Genomic DNA, 20,084 nt, shown 5'->3' on the forward strand with positions numbered 1-20,084 from the left:
CTTGGGCTTCAACTCCATTTCCCCGTCCATTCCCCATATCCCTTGATTCCTTGAGAGACCAAAAAACTGTCTATCCCAGACTTTAAAGTATTTATGGAGCATTCACAACCACCTTGAGGCCGAGAATTCCAAAGATTCACAACCTTTGGGTGAAGTAATTTCCTCATCTTAGCCCTAAATGATTGGTCCCTTATCCTGAGACTGTGCCCCCATGTTTTAGATTCCCCAACCAGATGCTTGGGAACATAACTTGCAAGTTTCCACAACTCAAAAACAGTGCCTGGAACTATATCACTATTGCAGGGTCAAACTCTTGGAACACTCTCCCTAACAGCATTGTTGGTGTATGTTCCACACAGACTGCAGCTGTTCAAGAAGGCTGCTCACCACCACCACCTTGAGGGTAATGGATGCCGGTCTAGCGAGTGATGCCCACATCCCATGACCCTCCTTTTTGTGGGGTGCGATAAGTGGAGTTGTGGCCTTTTCAAATCAGCAATTAGTTGTCTTTTTGCATTGTTCAACTGTATAAATATAAACTGTATAAATATTCCCTCGTGGTTCATGGATGGAATGAATCATATTTTTAATCTCTCAAAATTGAACAGGTTTTGACTTTCTAAACTTGGACACTCTTGCTTTGGTTTTGCAATATCCGCTTAGCAAATGGAGCAGTTTTAGCATCAGGGTAGTGCCAGCAAACCATTGGAAATGGTATCGAATCGAGGTTATTAACTACTGAGCTATTTTAGAAATATTGTGGTAGATAAATGGCTGATTTTACCATAAGATTTTAACCACCAAGCTTCCTCCTCTTGCCCGCACAAACATTCTACTAACTTGTGCTTTTAACACTTTTTATAGAGAGTTAAACATGAACAGTGCTAAATTTGAAGCTGGCACGTACATTACTATACACATTTGTGTACTGTCCTGTAAGTAGAAATATAGGTTGTGTTTGAAGAGCATTTTTGAATATACTCGCACAAAGTGAAATTTCAATTACAGTGGGAATGATTTAATAGCCCCACAGCAGAGAGGGTTGTCTTTATTCTTCTTTCCCCACCTCACCCAAATGTTACTCAGTTGCCCAATTTACAAAGTAATACCAGGTGAAAGGCTATTTTCCAAAGACACGTACTATTACGCTTCAATAAAAACAAATCTGCAGCCCCCACAAGGAGAACTGTAGATTGACTGTAGATTAAATGAGATGTGTTTGCACACTCTTGTGACGTTAATTCTCAATGCTTTATTTTCTTATGAACATTTTTTTTTCTTGTTCGACAGAAAGCAGACAGGGCAAATAGATTTGATTATCTGCTCCAACAGACCGAGCTTTTTGCCCACTTTATCCAACCTGCTGCACAGAAAACTCCAACGTCTCCTTTAAAGATGAAACCCGGGCGCCCTCGATTAAAGAAAGATGAGAAACAGACGCTTCTGTCGGTTGGAGAGCAAGATATCTTCCAGGCAATGTGTTTTTGGATTCATGATGCAAATTCTGAGAGATTTCAACTTGGAAAGTGTTCCTCGCGTTCGAAGGCCAAAGAGGCGTTAATGTTGGGATCAAAGTAGAATGGTGGAAGGAAAGCTTTCGTTCCTCCCTGAGGTTTTGGGGCCTCGGCTTTCAGTGATTTGGATATAACTCTTTACTGCATCATCCATATTTGCAGACTAGGTTAGGAGCAACCACAAATTGGGATCATAAGATGGAGTTGCAAAGAGGGCATCGCCCAGTGAGTGGGCAAAGCTGTGGCAAATGTAGTTCAGTGTGGAGAAGTGTGAGGCCACCCACTTTGGAACTGAGAAAGGCAAATCTAAGTGTTTTCGACAAGAGAGATTAGTTGTGGAGGAGCAAAAGAGATTTGAGTTTCCATATATACAAACAACACGATATTACTGCACTGTTACAAAAGATAGTGGAATATGCTAAGAGGAAGATGGCATTTATCTCAAAATAGATTGGGATGAAAAAATGAGGAAGTTGTACAGAGCCTTAGTCAAACCTCAGCTGGAGACTGCCTTTGGTTCTGGGCAACGAACCTCAGGAAAGTAATATTGGTCTGGCACCGGAATGCTGTCTGGTCTTAGTGTTAGGTTATGAGAACATAACATGTTCCATAAATTTGGCTTTCATTCCGTTGAGTTTAGAGTATTAAAGAGTGACCAAATTGAGGTGTTTAAAATGATTAGGGGATTTGATAGGGTAGATATAGAGACTAATTTCTTTTGAGGGAAATCTGGTTCAAGGGGGCACATCTTAAAATTAGAACGAGGTTAGTTAGGATTGAAAGTGAGGGCTATTTCGTTCCACTTGGTGGAAAGGTCTGCCCCAAATGGCTATGGGTGCTAAATTTTCTGAATGGATTTTTTTCTTTGTTGGGTGCACTATCAAGTGATATGAAGCAACAGCAGGCATGATTTAATTGAAGAAACAGATGTCTGAGGTTGCATGGCCGACACCTTTTCTCTGCCTTTTTAAAGTTCAAACAGCATCTTAGTCACCAAGTGTTAAAATATCCTGCATCCGTATAACAGGCGTAGAATTCCTGTCAACCTTGCATTACAAACACTGATGTTCTTAAATTTGTCACGTGTATGATTGAAGATTATGTTGACAACTATTGGCACAAAAGATTATACATGTGTAATTACCTAATTAAATTAAAAAATACTCATATGCTGTGTAATCTACCAGGGTCTTGGTCGAGTATTTACAGAACAGTAGATTTCAAAGTTTATGTTTGGAATCAACTTTAAATTAAAATAATGGCCATCTGCATGAATTGCAATTTTGAATCTTAGTTCAATAACATGCTGTACGTAGGGCATGGTGGCACAGTAGTTAGGGCGGCAGTGTGGCAGTGGTTAGCACTGCTGCCCCACAGCGCCAGGGACCCAGGTTCGATTCCCGGCTTGGGTCACTGTCTGTATAGAGTTTGCACATTCTCCCTGTGTCTGCGTGGGTTTCCTCCGGGTGCTCCGGTTTCATCCCGCAGTCCAAAGATTAGGGTTAGGTGAATTGGCCATGCTAAATTGCCCCTTAGTGTCAGGGGAACTAGCGAGGGTAAATGCATGGCATTATGGGGATAGGGTCTGGGTGGGATTGAGGCCGGTGCAGACTCCATGGGCCAAATGGCCTCTTTCTGCACTTCAGGATTCTATGTACTAATCTTCACCACAAAAGTAATGCACAATCTCCAAAATAATTTGTACGGTGCTGTTTATTCTGAAGTGATTGTGGATTTGAAATTGACTGTAGTAACAGCTCTTTTGAAATGGTTTGGAAAGTAATAGTAACCCCTCGCACAAACCAATTCACTTTTAATTCTTAGCTATCGGCATCGTCGTACGGAACAGGAAGAGGATGAAGAGCTACTGTCAGAAAACAGCAAGACAACCAATGTCTGCACAAGGTTTGAAGAATCCCCATCATGTTTGTAAAGCCATTTTATTCATTATTTCATACATGAGTTAATGTAGCTCAGTTTTCACTCCTTTTTCCCAATTGCTTTCACATTTTCAGTCCCCATTCATCGATGTGCGGTATTCAATTTTGGCAAAATTAGACTTGTGGGACATTTGAGACTGTTGTAATTAAATCTCCAAAAACAGCATCTCCCGTTCTCCTGGTTTAATTGGCTGTATTTATTGGCATAAGGGGTCTTTTCAATGGAACAATCTACTAATGCTGACAGACACCACGGGCCCACTCCAGCCTAACTTGTAATCTGACATCATATTTTCTGACTGGATATTGTGGATATTGAGTATTTTGAGGTCAAATTCAGCATGAATAAAATGCAGGGTAAAGCTGAAAGATCTCCCTCATGCCAGTATGACATGTGTTTCATATATCAGCCTTTCATCTTGCTCTTTGTTTTGTTCAGCTTTGCCCTCTCAACCAGTGCTCCCAAGGAACTGAGTTGAAACTGCTCCAACGTATTTTTCATGGGGTCCTCGCAGCCATTTTAACATGTTAGTGTGCGCCACATTGAAAGGAACCATCTGTTTTCATGAGGAATAATTGGATTATCATACAGATTGCGTACATGTAACATGCTGTCCTTTTGGTGTTGAGAATCATGTATAATCAGTTCCTTACCCTATGAAATGGTGAGCTGAATGATCTGTTCTCCCAAATGGCATTTCCCCAATCAAAGAACAAAGAAAAGTACAGCACAAGACAGGCCCTCCAGCCCTCCCAGCCTGTGCCAATCATGATGCCCTTACTAAAATAAAGAAAGAACCTTCTGTCCTTATTTGGGTCTGTATCCCTCTATTCCCTCCCTATTCATTTACCCGTTGAGATGCCTCTTAAATGTTGCCAATGTGCCTGTTCCGCCACCTCCCCTGGGAGTGCATTCCAGGCACCCACCACTCCGTGAAAAACTTCCCCCACACATCTCCCTTCAATTTTATCCCTCTCACCTTGAACCTGCGCCCCCTTGTAATTAACACTTCCACCCTTGGAAAAAAGCTTCTGACTATCCACCCTGCCTATGCCTCTGATAATTTTGTACACCTCTATCAGGTCTGTCCTCAGCCTCTGTCTTTCCAATGAAAACAATTCTAGTTTATTCAACCTCTCCTCATAGCCAACACCCTTGAGACCAGGCAACATCCTGGTGAACCTTCTTTGCACTCTCTCCAAAGCTTCCACGTCCTTCTGGTAGTGTGATGACCAGAACTGCACGCAATTCTCCAAATACTCATAACATATTAAAAATCCCAGTAATGTCCATGCAATGATTTCTTACAAAGCAGTCAAAGCCCAGTAACCTGGTTCCTCACCAACATTCCTTCTCTCTGCCCTCCCAATCTTGCTCATACTTGCCTTAGTGAAGTTTAGGTGCTCTGTTTAACAGTTTATGTTTCTGTATACACTTTGGCCTTGTTTTATTGGTCAATTTAGCTGCTATAGAATGGTGGAAGTCGTGGTGAAAATCACCACCTTTGTTTTGGAGCCTGCGTCTGAACGCTGACATTCTTTATGCAAACATTGAGACCCTAATACCAAATGGATTGTGCTGCTTGCTTTTTGTTGTCTCAAGCTATCATGGTCCTTTCGGTTCAATGGTTCCTGAAACAGTAATACTTTTCCTTTTGGTCATGGCACTGATTTCATTTCCCTTTAAGCTGTATTCTGTGCAGACTCTTGCAATGGTTGAAGGCTCTAAATGTTTGGGGTCTCTTCCACAGATGTAAAAGGAGGGAAACTCCGCGACTATCAGATCCGTGGACTGAATTGGATGATTTCTTCATATGAGAATGGCATTAATGGTATCCTGACAGATGAAACGGTTTGAATACACATTGATTGTAGACATAACAATTGTTTGGTGTAGGCATGTGAGATGTTTAGTTTAAAGGATTTAATAAGATAAATGTCTCTGTCATGTACTGGTTATCACATTCGCCCAACGTGAAAGGTTCCCGGTTCAAAACGGGGCGAGGCATTCATTATATGTATTCAAGAGGCGGCTCGGTAAAGCACTCGGGGTGAATGGGATCAAAGGTTATGGGGGCCGGGGGGGCGGTGGAAGCAGGATGTGGCTATTGAGTTGGATGATCCGCCATGATCGTAATGAATGGGGGAGCAGGCTCGAAGGGCCAAATGGCCTCCTCCTGCTCCTATCTTTGATGTTTCTAAATAGGGAACAAGTATCTTCTCCTGGATGTTCGAGGGTGAACCATTCAAAGATTAGCGGAAACCTGGAACGTTTGTTTTCTCCTCCTTCCTGCCAAAACCTAGCTTTTTATTTTATAGAAAACTTGAGGCATGGTTAGTCTGGACATGTCAAAACTGAGACTCAGATTTTTGTTAGATTAGTGTTAAGGGAAATGGAACCAAGGCAGATAAATGGAGTTACGATGTAGATAAGCTATGATCTAATTTAATTGCAGAACAAACTTGATGGGCCGAATGGTTTCTTCCAGTACATTTCAGTAATGCTTCAGGACAACACTGATGAAAAAACAGTCTTTGATTCGAAGAGAATTAATTGTTTTACTTTGTTTAACAGGGTCTCGGGAAGACTTTGCAAACTATTGCTCTTCTTGGGTACATGAAACATTATAGAAACATTCCTGGACCTCACATGGTTCTAGTCCCCAAGTCTACACTGCACAACTGGATGCTTGAGTTCAAAAGATGGAGACCGACTCTTCGAGCTATTTGTTTAATAGGTGACAAGGATCAAAGGGTAAGAACTGCGTTTTATGTTCCCAAAAATACTGTTGGAAAATACGGCTGATGCATGGAGTTTAATTTGAAAATGCATTGCACGTTGTGGAAGTAATCCGTGAAGTGCTTGTTGGATCTCCTGCCACATGTTGACCGACCCCAGTGGGAAAGTACAACTACCCTTGCTGCCCCAGCATCGGAACAAGAAAAAACAGCCAGGATTCTAAAAGCTGGTTGCTACCTCCACATCTGTCATTTACCAAATAGGAATTAAGTAATCCGCAAGCACTTGCTGTCAAAACTTGTGTGTGAAAAAGCTGCAAGGGTGAGGTACCAAAGGACAGACAGCATCTGTTGGGCAAGTTGCGAGAGAGTCAGTTCATTCACGGGGCAGCAAGATTCTTTTTGCAACTAAACACTGACCCGTAAACCATAACGGCAAATTTTGGAATACCTCCCAAAGGTTGGGGAGTCCAACTAGAGGGCATAGGTTTAAGCTGAGAAGGAAGAGATAGGAAAGGGTCCAGAGGGGCAACTTTTTCACTGAGGGTGGTGAGAGTCTGGAACAAGCTGCCAGAGGTAGTAATAGAGGCGGGTACAATTTTGTTTTTTAAAAAGCATTTAGACAGTTCGATGGGTACGAAGGGATATGGGCCAAACGCGGGCAATTAGGACGAGCTAAGTGGTTTAAAAAAAGAGCAGCATGGACAAGTTGGGCTGAAGGGGCTTTTTCCATGCTGTAAACCTCTATGACCTTGTTTAAATTGCTGAATAAATAACCACTAGCATTGCAGTTGTGTGAACAAGCACTTTGTGTAATAAAAGTACAATAAATGAAGGACTCAGAAAACCTGGGATACAATTTTAGTAAATTTAGACTTGACAAATTGAAATTTAGTATTTGGCCATTGTTCAATCTTTAATATTAATCCTGCCTTTCACTGGATTGAATTTACTTTCGTCGACTCTCTCAAAAACATGTTTTCAACACGCATGCGGAGAATGGATCTGTCGCCAGTGTTAACGGCAGCCCTCAAGGTTCCTTGAGACTGGCTTTGGAGATCAGCTTTCCTTTGCTCTGTGTAACTAAAATCCGAGATTTGCCACGCATACAACGTTTGAGTGTAAATTTGCAAATATGTTCAATTATATTGTAATTTATTGCTCTCTCCTTGCTTTGCAACACTCTGGGCGGGATTTTCCAGCCCCATCAGTGGCAGGGAAAATCGTGCGCTGGGTTGGAACATCTTGAAGTGGTGGCACAGTGGTTAGCACTGCTGCCTCACAGTAAGAGTTTTAAAAACATCAGGTTAAAGTCCAACAGGTTTATTTGGTAGCAAAATGCCTTTCGCTTTCGGAGCGCTGCTCCTTCGTCAGAAGTCTCACAGTCCAAAGAAGTGCAGGTTAGGTTGATTGGCCATGCTAAATTAACCCTAGTGTCAGAGGGGGGTTAACAGGATAAATATGCGGAGTTACAGGAATAGGGCCTGGGTGGGATTGTGGTCAGTGCAGACTCGATGGGCCGAATGGCCTCCTTCTGCACTGGAGGGATTCTATTCTATTCTAACTAATACAGTCCCATAGATCCTGTAGTTAAAATTCTGCATCTATAAGCCACAAGATTCCGATGGACTGAGTCCGCTCCAGTAATAGGAGATTTCATCTTCTGGACTACAGAGAGGGAGAGCTGGAGAAAGATCGAGGAGGCCATGAAATAGAAAGAAAGGGAGAGAGGGGGTGAGAGACAGACAGAGAGGGATTCTATGGTTTGGAGAATAGGGCCTGGGTGGGATTGTGGTCGGTGCAGACTCAATGGGCCGAATGGCCTCTTCCTGCACTGTAGGGATTCTATGGTTTGGAGAGTTGCCAAGAGCCAATTGACCTTTGGCCGCTCTCCACCTTTGCCCGTCCTGCCCTTGACGCTGCTCACTGCTGGCGGGGCTGGAAAATCCCAACGTCAGTGTTTTAGTCAGCTAAATTTGTCTGATTAATGCCTGTGATCAGATCTGTTTCTGCTGCATCCCAATTGTATTCTCGAAAAATAAATTTCTGATGTTTGGAAAACAGAAATGTAACCCACTTCTTACTTTATCAGGCAGCTTTCATCAGAGATGTCCTCCTTCCTGGAGAGTGAGATGTCTGTGTGACGTCGTATGAAATGCTCATCAGGGAGAAATCTGTTTTCAAAAAATTTAATTGGCGATATCTGGTTCTAGATGAAGCCGACAGGATCCAAAATGGGAAATCCAAGGCAAGTTTGTTTTCCCTTCATTTTCTCTGCTCTCTTCCCCATCCCGTCCATTCCCACCAGAGTTCATGGCTACCATTGTAGTGAATGCAACATTTTTCTGCCTCATCTTCAGGTGAATTGGGGAGAAACGCAGGCTTGATTTGTAGCATGGGGGCATGAGCAGGGGGCGACATGGTAGCTCGGTGGTTAGCACTGCTGCCTCACAGCGCCAGCGACCCAGGTTCGATTCCCAGCTTGGGTCATCGTCTGTGTGGAGTTTTCACTCCCCGTGTTTGCGTGGGTTTCCTCCGGGTGCTCCGGTATCCTACCACAGTCCAAAACAATTGCTGGTTAGGTGCTTTGGCCGTGCTAAATTCTCAGTGTAGTGAAGTGTGGCGACGAGGGGATTTTCAGAGTAACTTCATTGCAGTGTTAATGTAAGCCTACTTGTGCCACTAATAAATAAACTTTAAATCTTTGTAAACCATGTGTCACATTCTCGGTTATATATCATGGAGTGAGGTTATTTTTGAGCAAGGTGCAGTTATGTGTGGGACCAGACAGAAAATGAGGCACAGAAGTTTGCTGCACACTGTTCCCCTGGAGAGGGGAATGCAAAGACGGGGTAAGACGGAGTGGCAAAGAACAGTAAAAAAGAATTCAGTGTGGATGGAAGTGACTGTTCGATGGTGAATGAGATAACGAAGGACAGGAAGATTGGAACAAAAGGTTGGAGGGAAATCCAGGAATAGAGATTTTGAAATGAAGGAAAATGATACATTTTGAGTACTCATGGTTAACATAATTGTTATTTGCTGCTTTCACTGTTCCTTCGCACTTCCATCAAAGCTTTAAGAGCTAAATTAAAAGGGTTATTTATTGTCACAGATGGAATGCGAATCTTGAGGAAAAGAGCGCTTTAATCTCGCAATCCAATGCAGACAAATAATTTTTTAAGTTAAAGTTTAATAGTGTCACAAGTCGGCTGACATTAACACTGTAATGAAGCTACTGTGAAAATCCCCTGGTCGCCACACTCTGGCGCCTGTTCGGGTACACTGAGGGAGAATTTAGCACAGCCAATGCACCCTAACCAGCGTGTCTTTTGGAATGTGGGAGGAAACCGGAGCACCCGGAGGAAACCCACACAAACATGGGGAGAACATGCAGACTCCTCACAGTTACCCAAGCCGGGAATCGAACACTGGTCCCTGTTGCTGTGAGGCAGCAGTGCGAACCGCTGTGCCATACTCAACCAAATAACTCCAGGAGTTCAGAAACTCCTGGGAAAGTTATTGCACCATCAATTATTGAGGCTCGATAGTTAATCTCTGAGTTTTAACACTTGTGGAAGAGTGGAGTGGAAATATTTGAATTGAAAATCAAAGATCAGATCTGCTTATTCAGAGTAGTGTGCTCTTGTTTTAAAAGCTTTTTAACCAGCTGCTCCTTCCACAACCATTGCTTCGATTTGAAATAAATACCATTCAATTGTGGACGGCTCTGGAAGTTTCCATGTTCCCGTCTTGCAAGTTATAGATAACCGTTTGTAATCTTGATGTACTATTACTACACTTGCTTTTTGCTTCCTAATGCAAAGCATTTGGCGCCACTATATCTGAATTCATTGGAGAAATGACAGACACGAATAAACACCTAAAAGATCAGCGAACTTTTAAATGCAGTCTGAATCTACAGTTGTGCCAGTTGTATGATTCGAACTTGTACCCAGTTTGTACAGTAATGTTTTTAAATCTGCTAAATTTACAGCTCTCTGAAATAGTGAGAGAATTCAAAACAACAAATGGATTATTGCTCACGGGTTCACCACTTCAGAACAACCTGCACGAACTCTGGGCTCTGCTCAACTTCCTCCTTCTGGATGTCTTCAATTCGTCTGCAGTAAGTAATGAGAAAGACAGCTTGATAGCGACTGTACCGTTTGTCTAAGGTTCAAAACTGTCACCTTGTGTCACAATTCTAAAATTACATTAAAAGCATGTTGGGGTGAGAGCTTCCTTTATCCATATCCATCTCAATCCACAAATTAGCTGTCAGAAGTATATTAGTATTACTTTTCTTTTGTTAAAGTAAGAAAAGCTATGTTTATAACCGAATGCCGAAGTGACCATACTTCCTGTGTGGGTGTCCTGTAGCTTGTTACAGAGATGGAAGTAGGTTGTCCAAGGGAAAAAAATGATTTTTTTCCATGTTAAATTGCTCACATGCCGACCAGCTGAAACTGATTTGCAATTGTTATGAGCAGCTGTGCATCTGTTTTATGATATCATTTGTGAACGATCTAATTTGGATGCTACTTTTATAAATTGCCATTCTTGTTCTTCGAGTGATAAACAATGTAATAATTGAAAGCATTGGATGTGGCGTTGATGGAAGTAACACAATATGCCAAAACGTTTGGGGTTGGCATGACTAGAGCCGCTTGCTGTTCTTTGCAGGACTTTGATTCTTGGTTTGACACAAACAACTGCTTTGGGGACCAGAAGCTGGTTGAGCGATTGCACATGGTAAGCTTCTTATCTTATCTGTATTCTGATGCTGGGACGTCATTAAAATGCAAAGTTATTTCGGGCCCATCGCCCTCAGAAATATTATTCAAAAAGTTGTATATTTGTGTGATGAAGTGATGTGCCTTGAGAGTGTTTGGGGCTAATTTGAAGAAACAGCAAGGTTTCTTTTCTTCATTTACTGGGTGTGGATGTCGTTGACTAGACCAGCATTTATTGGCCATCCCAAGTTGCCCTTCAGAAGGTGGTGGTGAGCTGCCTTCTTGAACCACTGCAGTCCCTGAAGTTCTAGGTACATCCACAGTGCTGTTAGGGAAGGATTTCCAGGTTTTTTGACCCAATGACGGTGAACAAGCAGCGATATGTTTCCAAAGTCAGGATGATGAGTGACCTGGAGGGAAACCTCCAGGTGGTGGTGTCCCCAGGTACCTGCTGCTCTTGTCCTTCCAGGTGGCAGTGGCTGAGAGTTTGGAAGGTGCTGCCTAAGGAACCCTGGTGAATTCCTGAAGTGCATCTTGTAGATGGTACACACGGCTGTCACTGTTCATCGGTGGTGGAGGGAGTGAATGTTTGTGGAAGGGGCAGCAATCAAGTGGGCTGCTTTGTCCTGGATAGTGTTGAACTTCATGACTGTTGTTGGAGCTGCACTCATCCAGGCAAATGGAGAGCATTCCATCACACCCCTGACTTATGCTTTGTATCTGGTGGAGAAGCTTTGGCGAGTAAGGAGGCGAGTTACTCACCGCAGGATTCCTGGCCTTTGACTTGCCCTGGTAGATTTAGAACTGTTAATTTATTGATTAAAAATGTGATGGCAAAAACTGAGGATCTATATTCTCCTAAATGTTTATCCGAGCAGTGTTAAATTTTGAGTTACTGCGTGTGAATTACAAATTAATTTGACTTTTATGAAGTGATAAAGTTAATGTAGTTGCCACCACTTCTTGCAGTCATGACTTACCTGCGATCCACTGGAATTAAGTGGTCGCTCTATTCGTGTAACGGGAATGGTTTCCGCCCAGTCCAACTGCATCCCACTTAGAATGGATTAGAAATGTTAAAGGACACAAAGCTAAATGAACATTTACCAGGTGTTCTTGCATTCAGTAAATAGTGCTTGAAGTAAACATGGCATTTAAGGTGCTGTAATAGGCAACTTAGAAATTGATGACACGAATAGATAATTATTGCCTTTCACTCGATGTAGGCAACTACCACAGGTGTTTTTAATTAGGGTGGACATTTTACCCAGATCTGAATAATTTGAATCACTTCAGATATTACATAATATGGTGAAGGGGGAGAGATTTCTTCAGCTTCATTTACTCTCAATTATTTTTTCTGTGGCCATATATTGAACTCCTCAGTTGACCTTGGTAACAAGGCCCATTAAGCATCCCCAAAGGCTGTTCCAATTGCTGATCCCGACCTTGATAAGAGCATTTCAATTGATGCTGGATCTCGAGGAGAACTGCTCACTGATCAGGAAGACTTGCTAAATTAAAGTGTTTTTATCACATTTTGGGAGGTGCAGGGTAAGGGAAATAGAATAATTTTTATTTGCTTCAATGTCTATCCCCTATTTCAGAAGCTGAAATGGGTTGGGGGAGAGGAGGAATGGTAGGTTACAATTACTCGGATTTATCTCCTCTTCTGTTCACACTCCAAGCTCCATTTCCTAACCATTCACTCCAAACCTCTGTCTGGTTACTGTCTGTCTGAGGCTTCACCAAACTCTTTGCAATTGTGATCTCCTAATTGAGCCTGAACTACATTTCCAACCTCATATTCTCAATATTACCAATACCACCACCATAATATCACCCGCCCTTGTTCAATCCCTTAAGTAGCACTGGGTTTTCCTAAACAGCCTCCCACCTTGCACCACGTGGAAGATTAAATTCATCAGAACTGCTGCTGTCATGAACCAAGTTCTGTCCACTGCTCCATTTGTACATCGCTGATGGTCAACTTTCAGCTGTTTAGCCCAAAGCACTGGAATTCTTTCCCTAAATCTCTCTGCCTCTCGAGCTCATCCTTATTTAAGACACTGCTTTAAAAACTCCATGGTCACCTCTCAATGGGTTTTTTGGCAGCTCGGTGTCAAATTTGTCTGATAATTGCCCCTGTGATGATCCTGTAGACATCTTATTATCATAGAATCCCTGCAGTGCAGAAGGAGGCCATTTGGCCCATCAAGTCTGCACCAACCCCACATATTTACCCCGCCATTCCCACTGACACCAAAGGTTTATTTAGCATAGCCAATCAACCTAACCCGCACATCTTTGGAATGTGGGAGGAAACCGGAGCAGACACGGGGAGAAGTGTGGAACTCACTACCACAAGGAGAGGCATGACATTGATGCATTTTACAGAAGTTTGTTAAACATAGAATGGAAAAAGAAATCGAAGGTGTGAGGAGACTCTTATCATGAACACTGATCTGGAATTGTTGATCTAAATGGCCTGTTTCTGCGTTACAAATACCTAATCCCAGAGTACTTCATATTGCTCGCATCCATATTACATGAAAAGGAATATTCCCATCCCTTCAAACCCTGGCCACCTGGAATGAATTGTACTTTAGATCAAAGAACAAAATGTTGAGTGTATACTAGTTGTAAGATATGGGTTTCTATATCTGTGAGGCTTAGATGGAGCACCCTGTTCCCTGGTAGGTGAGAGGGGTTGGAATGTGGATCCTAGACTTTGTCCTAGGCACCTATAGAACAAAGCATTCATTTAGGTTGCAATTGCTTTCAGTTGAGCTACATTAAAAAAATGAATTTATCTCCAAGTTGGTCTGATGAGTTTTAATTCTGGCCTTGCTGGCAGGTACACCAGGATATTAATGAAGGATATTGACATCCTGAACTCCTCAGGGAAAATCGACAAAATGTGTCTATTGAATGGACTGATGCAACTGCGCAAGTGCTGCAACCACCCCTATCTGTTTGACGGAGCTGAACCTGGCCCCCCTTACACCACTGACACTCACCTGGTAGTTAACAGTGGCAAAATGGTGGTACTGGACAAACTGCTGCCGAAAGTGAAGGAGCAAGGTCAGCCGCAGGCCTGGTCAAGGCTTTTGTTTCCCTTTCTGTCTTTCAATCTTTCTTTTGGAAGGAGACATGTAGTGATTTGATAGTTTCGTGGATACTTGAGTAGCTCGGACGGGGTCGGGGGTGGCCAACATAAGGCTTAAGGCCCAAATTAACGATTGCCAAGCCGTAAAGGGAAATTAATTGAAAATGTTCCAAAATGTGTTATAAATTAATATGCAATAAACACTGGAATCAGCAATGGTTTTAGTTATAGTCGGACAGGCAAAGAAGCTTCCTGAGATATCCTTGAGGAGATAACCAAACTAAAACACAAAGCAAATTAGGTTTTTCGAATATGTTCAACAAATCTGTTATTAGAGAGTAAATATAGTAATAAAGTTCACGCTTTGTGAAATAGATGACATTGTCTCAATGGATTAAGAATTAGCTTAATGTTAAAGTTCCTATTTTGGGAGGATGTAGGTTTGGATTCAGATTCGATTGGAAATTCAAAGAGCATGCCAGTCACTCGAACTCGAATCCATGACCAAATTAGTTGAGACTCTGGAGACGAGGAGGAATTGAACAAAAACTGCTGTGTAGTCCGATCCAAAAAGAAGGAAATCCGGTGGAGTGGAAAATCAAACATCCTGGTATATAGATTGGCTGTAAACAACCGCCTGCATGGTTATTTGTGCATTTCCGAGTGCGATGTCAGACTTTGTCATGCTCCGGAACACTACTGTACCTGTGCTGCAGACTGATCAAAAATAGAACAGGATTTTTAGTGAATGAAAGGGGTTTGTGATGTTTAGCCTTCGTAAGCATGCAAGGATTTCCACGACGATGTCTGCAAAAGAATTTGAAAATGATCACTGATGACACCATGGCAGCATTTGACCTGTGCAGCAAGGTACATCAGATTGCACGCTGTGATGTTTTGGGTTACAAATCAGCATAGGTTTTAATGAGTTAAAAAATGCTGAAAATACTCAACTAATCTGGTAGCATCAGCGAAGGGTCAACTATGACTCTTCAGAACTCCCCTCTCCACAGATGCTGCCTGACCTGCTGAGTATTTCCAGAACTTTGCTTCCATCTATTTAGCTTTTATTTCACAAGTTTTAGTGACTGTTTAAAACAGTAGTGTGTCTTGATCTGAAATAGCATCCTGTTTTAGTCATTCTGGCCTGCCACACGCCATCCACTGGGGCCGGGGGCTCCCAAAAACTGGCCGATTTAGCATCAAATATTCTTCATGAGGAGAGTTGGATCACAGGCCTCTGCGATGCTTGATGGGCCCCATCCTCCTTCCGGGGGAATAGTTACAGGAGCCAAATATTCTGAAAATTGGGGGCTAACGTGTTGGGAGAAGGTGAATGGAATAATTACATGGTTTGGGATTGCAGCTATTTTTTGATTAAGGCTTTATTTTTGCTGCCCAAACTGCAGCACCGTCTGGAATCCACCTGGAATATAAACCCTTTGAAATCATTCCCATCAATCAAGGCAGCTGGGTCACATGGACAGTTCACATTGTATGAATTATAAAATTGGAGGTTTTTTTTGGTAATGTGTGTTCATTTCTGCCTCCTGTACTATAACTAGTTTACCAGATTACTCTACATCCTGCATGTTACCACTGAAATTTGGTTTCCATTATCCTCATCAGTCGATGTAGGCTTTTGAAGCATTTGTGTATCTGCGCTGTGTTCTTGGCGACCGATCAACCAATTACCCTGATGAATGATCTTCTTTTCCACAGGTTCTCGGGTGTTGATCTTCAGCCAAATGACCAGGGTGCTGGATATCTTGGAAGATTATTGTATGTGGAGAAACTACGAGGATTGTAGACTGGATGGACAGACACCGCATGAGGAGAGACAAGTATGTTTCTTGCCCTGTGCTTTCAAAACTGAGTTTGTTTGAGGAAAGTTCCCACCTCTTAAATTGATCTGAGGCTCTATTATCTAAGAATTCTAGACTTAAGGTTACAAAACTGACTCAAGGTTTTCAAACAAGAAATATGAATATTCAATTTGAATCTAGCATCTATTTGTATTTTTACAAATGAAACTTTCCAACAATTAGTAAAAAGATTGGTCCCAATCGTTTGTTCAATTCTGGCTGAACTTTTCTCTCTCATCCCTCCAGGATTCTATTTCTGCTTTCAATAGTCCTGGGAGCTCAAAGTTTCTCTTCATGTGAAGCACACGCGCTGGGGGTCTTGGTATAAATCTAGCCACGGCAGATGTAGTAACCCTATACGACTCAGACTGGAACCCTCAGGTAGACCTCCAAGCTATGGTAAGTTACTGAGCGATTAGTTATTTGTGTTCTGAAAGCCACGTACTGTTGAATATATAACTATCGTAGCTGGTTTTAACATCCAAGTGCACTGATCAAGCGACATTTTGTATTTTACTGCCACTGACATTTTGTATTTTACTGCCCCTCAAATCTTCCGTGTGTTGCTCCCATGCTTTCTTTAAAACTCTGCTCGACTGAATATTTCAGCAAAGGTCTTCAGTTTGCTTCTCTTTATTTGAATGGAGCGTGCGGTTGTTTTCAGAATTGGTGTGGGATGATTCCAGCTGACTGGGCATCTTGTTTCTCCTCACCAATTAACTTCCAAATCCAATTGAGAGTTTGGAAATGAAATCCATTTGAAGTTTCAGTAATGCTGAGGTGTCACTATAAGGAACTGCCTTCCGTGATTCAGTTTTACACAAATCAACTGATGCACGGATTTTAATAAGTGCTTCGTGATTGCCTCGTGTACCAAGGGCTTATGAATTCAAATCTCACTCATTTGTGAAGTTTGAATTAAAAAGTTTACAGTGAGCTGCAAAAGGGAGCAGAGCTCCCCAATTGTTCTGGTGCTTCACTAATATGCTTCAGGGAAGAGCATCTGTCAGTACTTGACTCCAATCCACAAACACAGTGGTGATTCTAATTACCCTCCAGTGTGAACTGGCAAGTTTCTCACCAGTAAGAAGTTTAACAACAACACGTTAAAGTCTAACAGGTTTATTTGGTAGCAAATGCCACACAAGCTTTCGGAGCTCCAAGCCCCTTCTTCAGGTGAGTGGGAATTCTGTTCACAAACAGGGCATATAAAGACACAGACTCAATTTACATGAATAATGGTTGGAATGCGAATACTTACAACTAATCAAGCTTTTAAGAAACAAAACAACGTGAGTGGAAAGAGCCTGTCTTGATGCTCTCTCCACTCACGTTTTTTGTATCTTGAAGACTTGATTCGCTGTAAGCATTCGCATTCCACCCATTATTCATGTAAATTGAGTGTGTGTATTTATATGCCCTGTTTGTGAACAGAATTCCCACTCACCTGAAGAAGGGGCTTGGAGCTTCGAAAGCTTGTGTGGCTCTTGCTACCAAATAAACCTGTTGGACTTTAACCTGTTGTTGTTAAACTTCTTACTGTGTTTAACCCAGTCCAACACCGGCATCTCCACATCAAGTTCTCACCAACCAGTTACTGTATTGCAATCAATGCATCTGCGAAATAATTAAATAGGTCCAGGTGCTTCCTTTGTTTTCCCCTGCTGCAACAATTGTTGATGTTGACTGAGGAATTAGAGAGGGTTAAAACATGCAGGAGATAGCCATCCAGACATCATATCTTTGCGAGCTTATGATCAGCTTGGAGATTTCTAGGAAGTTGATTTATACCCAATCCCCAATGTTAAGGTTTTGATAATCAGAGTTTTTGTTTGAAATTCTTGGATTTCTTATCATAGAAACAATGTTTGCTGGAAAATATATGAATGTGCTGTTTTAACAGCTGAATGTAGAGGAATGTTAATTGAAATTGTTACTTGATTGTGTGGATCTGCCATGTAACTTTAATTGTGTTCTTTTTTAGGATCGCGCCCACAGAATTAGTCAAACAAAAGTAGTCAGAGTATTCCGATTTATAACTGACAACGCTGTGGAGGAAAGGATAGTGGAACGTGCTGGAATGAAACTTAGACTGGACTCTATTGTAACTCAGCAAGGTGGCTGTTGAAGTTGGTTGTTTTTTGGATGGGAACTGCATGGGGAGGGTAGCACAGAGTCCTCAGTATGTTTCAGTGCTTTGAGGTATTAACTTTAAATTGCATCGTTGAAACTTCGGGGTACCATGAGAAGTGTCAATCATTCCCAGCCTTCACTCCAGAATTTTATCTTGCATTCTTTTCTCCGACTGAGTTATGGCACGGATGTTAAAACTTTGTGTTGGGGATTGTGAATGCATTGGATATTCCCCCAGTCACCTGTTCTTTTTCAAATACCGCAGAACATTTTAAAATTAAACTTCAATATTTTCACAGCTAACTTCTCTAATCGCCAATGACTTTAAAATGAATTATCATTACAATAGATTAGGACCTACCACCTGGAACTGTGCCATCTGGCATATGTGTTCCTGATTTTTGGTGAAATGGTCCTAAAAAATGCAAAAACGAACACAAAACCCTCTGCAATCTTCCACAGAGTGTGAACAGCCAGTTAAAGTAGGCTGTGCAACAAAGTGGGCTCAATAGTTTCCACTATAGCCCTTGTGTGTCTATTTATTAACATGTGAACCCGTGTCTTGCATTACTACAAGTTTAATGCCCTCCATACCAGGATGTTGCCTGGTATGGAGGGCATTAGCTATGAGGAGAGGTTGGAGAAACTTGGTTTGTTCTCACTGGAACGACAGAGGTTGAGGGGTGACCTGATAGAAGTCTACAAGATTATGAGGGGCATGGACAGAAGGGATAGTCAGAATAGAATAGAATAGAAACCCTACAGTACAGAAATAGGCCATTCGGCCCATCGAGTCTGCACCGACCACAATCCCACCCAGCCCCTATCCCCATATATTTATCCGCTAATCCCTCTAACCTACGCATCCCGGGACACTAAGGGGCAATTTAGCATGGCCAATTAACCTAATCCGCACATCTTTGGACTGTGGGAGGAAACCGGAGCACCCGGAGGAAACGCATGCAGACACAGGAAGAATGTGCAAACTCCACACAGACAGTGACCCAAGCCGGGAATCGAACTCAGGTCCCTGGAGCTGTGAAGCAGCAGTGCTAACCACTCTGCTACCGTGCCGCCCCAGTCAGAAGCTTTCTCCCGGGGAGGAAGAATCAATTACTTGGGGGCAGAGGTTTAAGGTGTGAGGGGCAAGGTTTAAAGGAGATGTATGAGGCAAGTTTTTTACACAGAGGGTGGTGGATGCCTGGAACTCGCTGCCAGGGAAGGTAGTGGAAGCGGATACGACAGTGAGTTTTAAGGGGCGTCTACACAAATACATGAATAGGATGGGAATAGAGGGATATGGTCCCCGGAAGGGTAGGGGGTTTTAGTTCAGTCGGGGCAGCATGGTCAGTGCAGGCTTGGAGGGGCCGAAGGGCCTGTTCCTGTGCTGTAATTCTCTTTGCTCGTTACAATTTCTTAACATCGAGACTGAATTCTTTCAGGAAGGTTAGTCGATCAGAATCTCAATAAGATGGGGAAAGATGAAATGCTGCAGATGATTTGTCACGGTGCTACCCAAGTCTTTGCTTCTAAAGAGAGCGACATTGCAGACGAAGATATTGATGCTATATTAGAGAGGGGTGAAAGAAAGGTGAAACTAACATCAGGAACGGGAGTGCCCCGTGCTCTGCCATTCCAATCCTGCAACTTCATGGCTCACCTGTTCAATACTCTTCTTACAATGCTGCTGCAATATTTTCATCGGCAGAATAAGTGTCACTTAATCTGCATCTCATAAAGTTCTGCAAACTGAGTATCAAAAGCTAATTGCATTCAATGCATTGTACTCTGACGGTTTTGTGCAGTCTTTTACTCCCTACCATTGTCATTGTGCCAAGAGGAGATGATTAAACAATTGGATTAAACCCTTCATTTCAGCTTTGGAATTGTTTGTGTTTACAGCAAAATGTTTTTTTTAAAGCCTTTTATTGTGGGTTTTGACAAAACGATTCAAATGAGTTCATCTGTCTTGGTGAAGTTAGGGCCATTGAATCAATCTTGCTATGCTAATGTAAAGTGTTTAGCTGGCAGCTAATACCCAAGTACAA

At 42.3% G+C, this 20,084-nt stretch overlaps 1 pseudogene; it reads left to right on the top strand.

Annotated features, from left to right (window-relative positions):
• The first annotated feature begins 1,290 nt into the window (after positions 1 to 1,290).
• On the top strand, positions 1,291 to 19,774 carry LOC144487835 (SWI/SNF-related matrix-associated actin-dependent regulator of chromatin subfamily A member 5-like; annotated as a pseudogene).
• Positions 19,775 to 20,084: the final 310 nt, after the last annotated feature.

This window comes from Mustelus asterias, unplaced genomic scaffold (assembly GCF_964213995.1).
Source record: "Mustelus asterias unplaced genomic scaffold, sMusAst1.hap1.1 HAP1_SCAFFOLD_1079, whole genome shotgun sequence".
In the NCBI taxonomy this organism is placed as follows: Eukaryota; Metazoa; Chordata; class Chondrichthyes; order Carcharhiniformes; family Triakidae; genus Mustelus; species Mustelus asterias.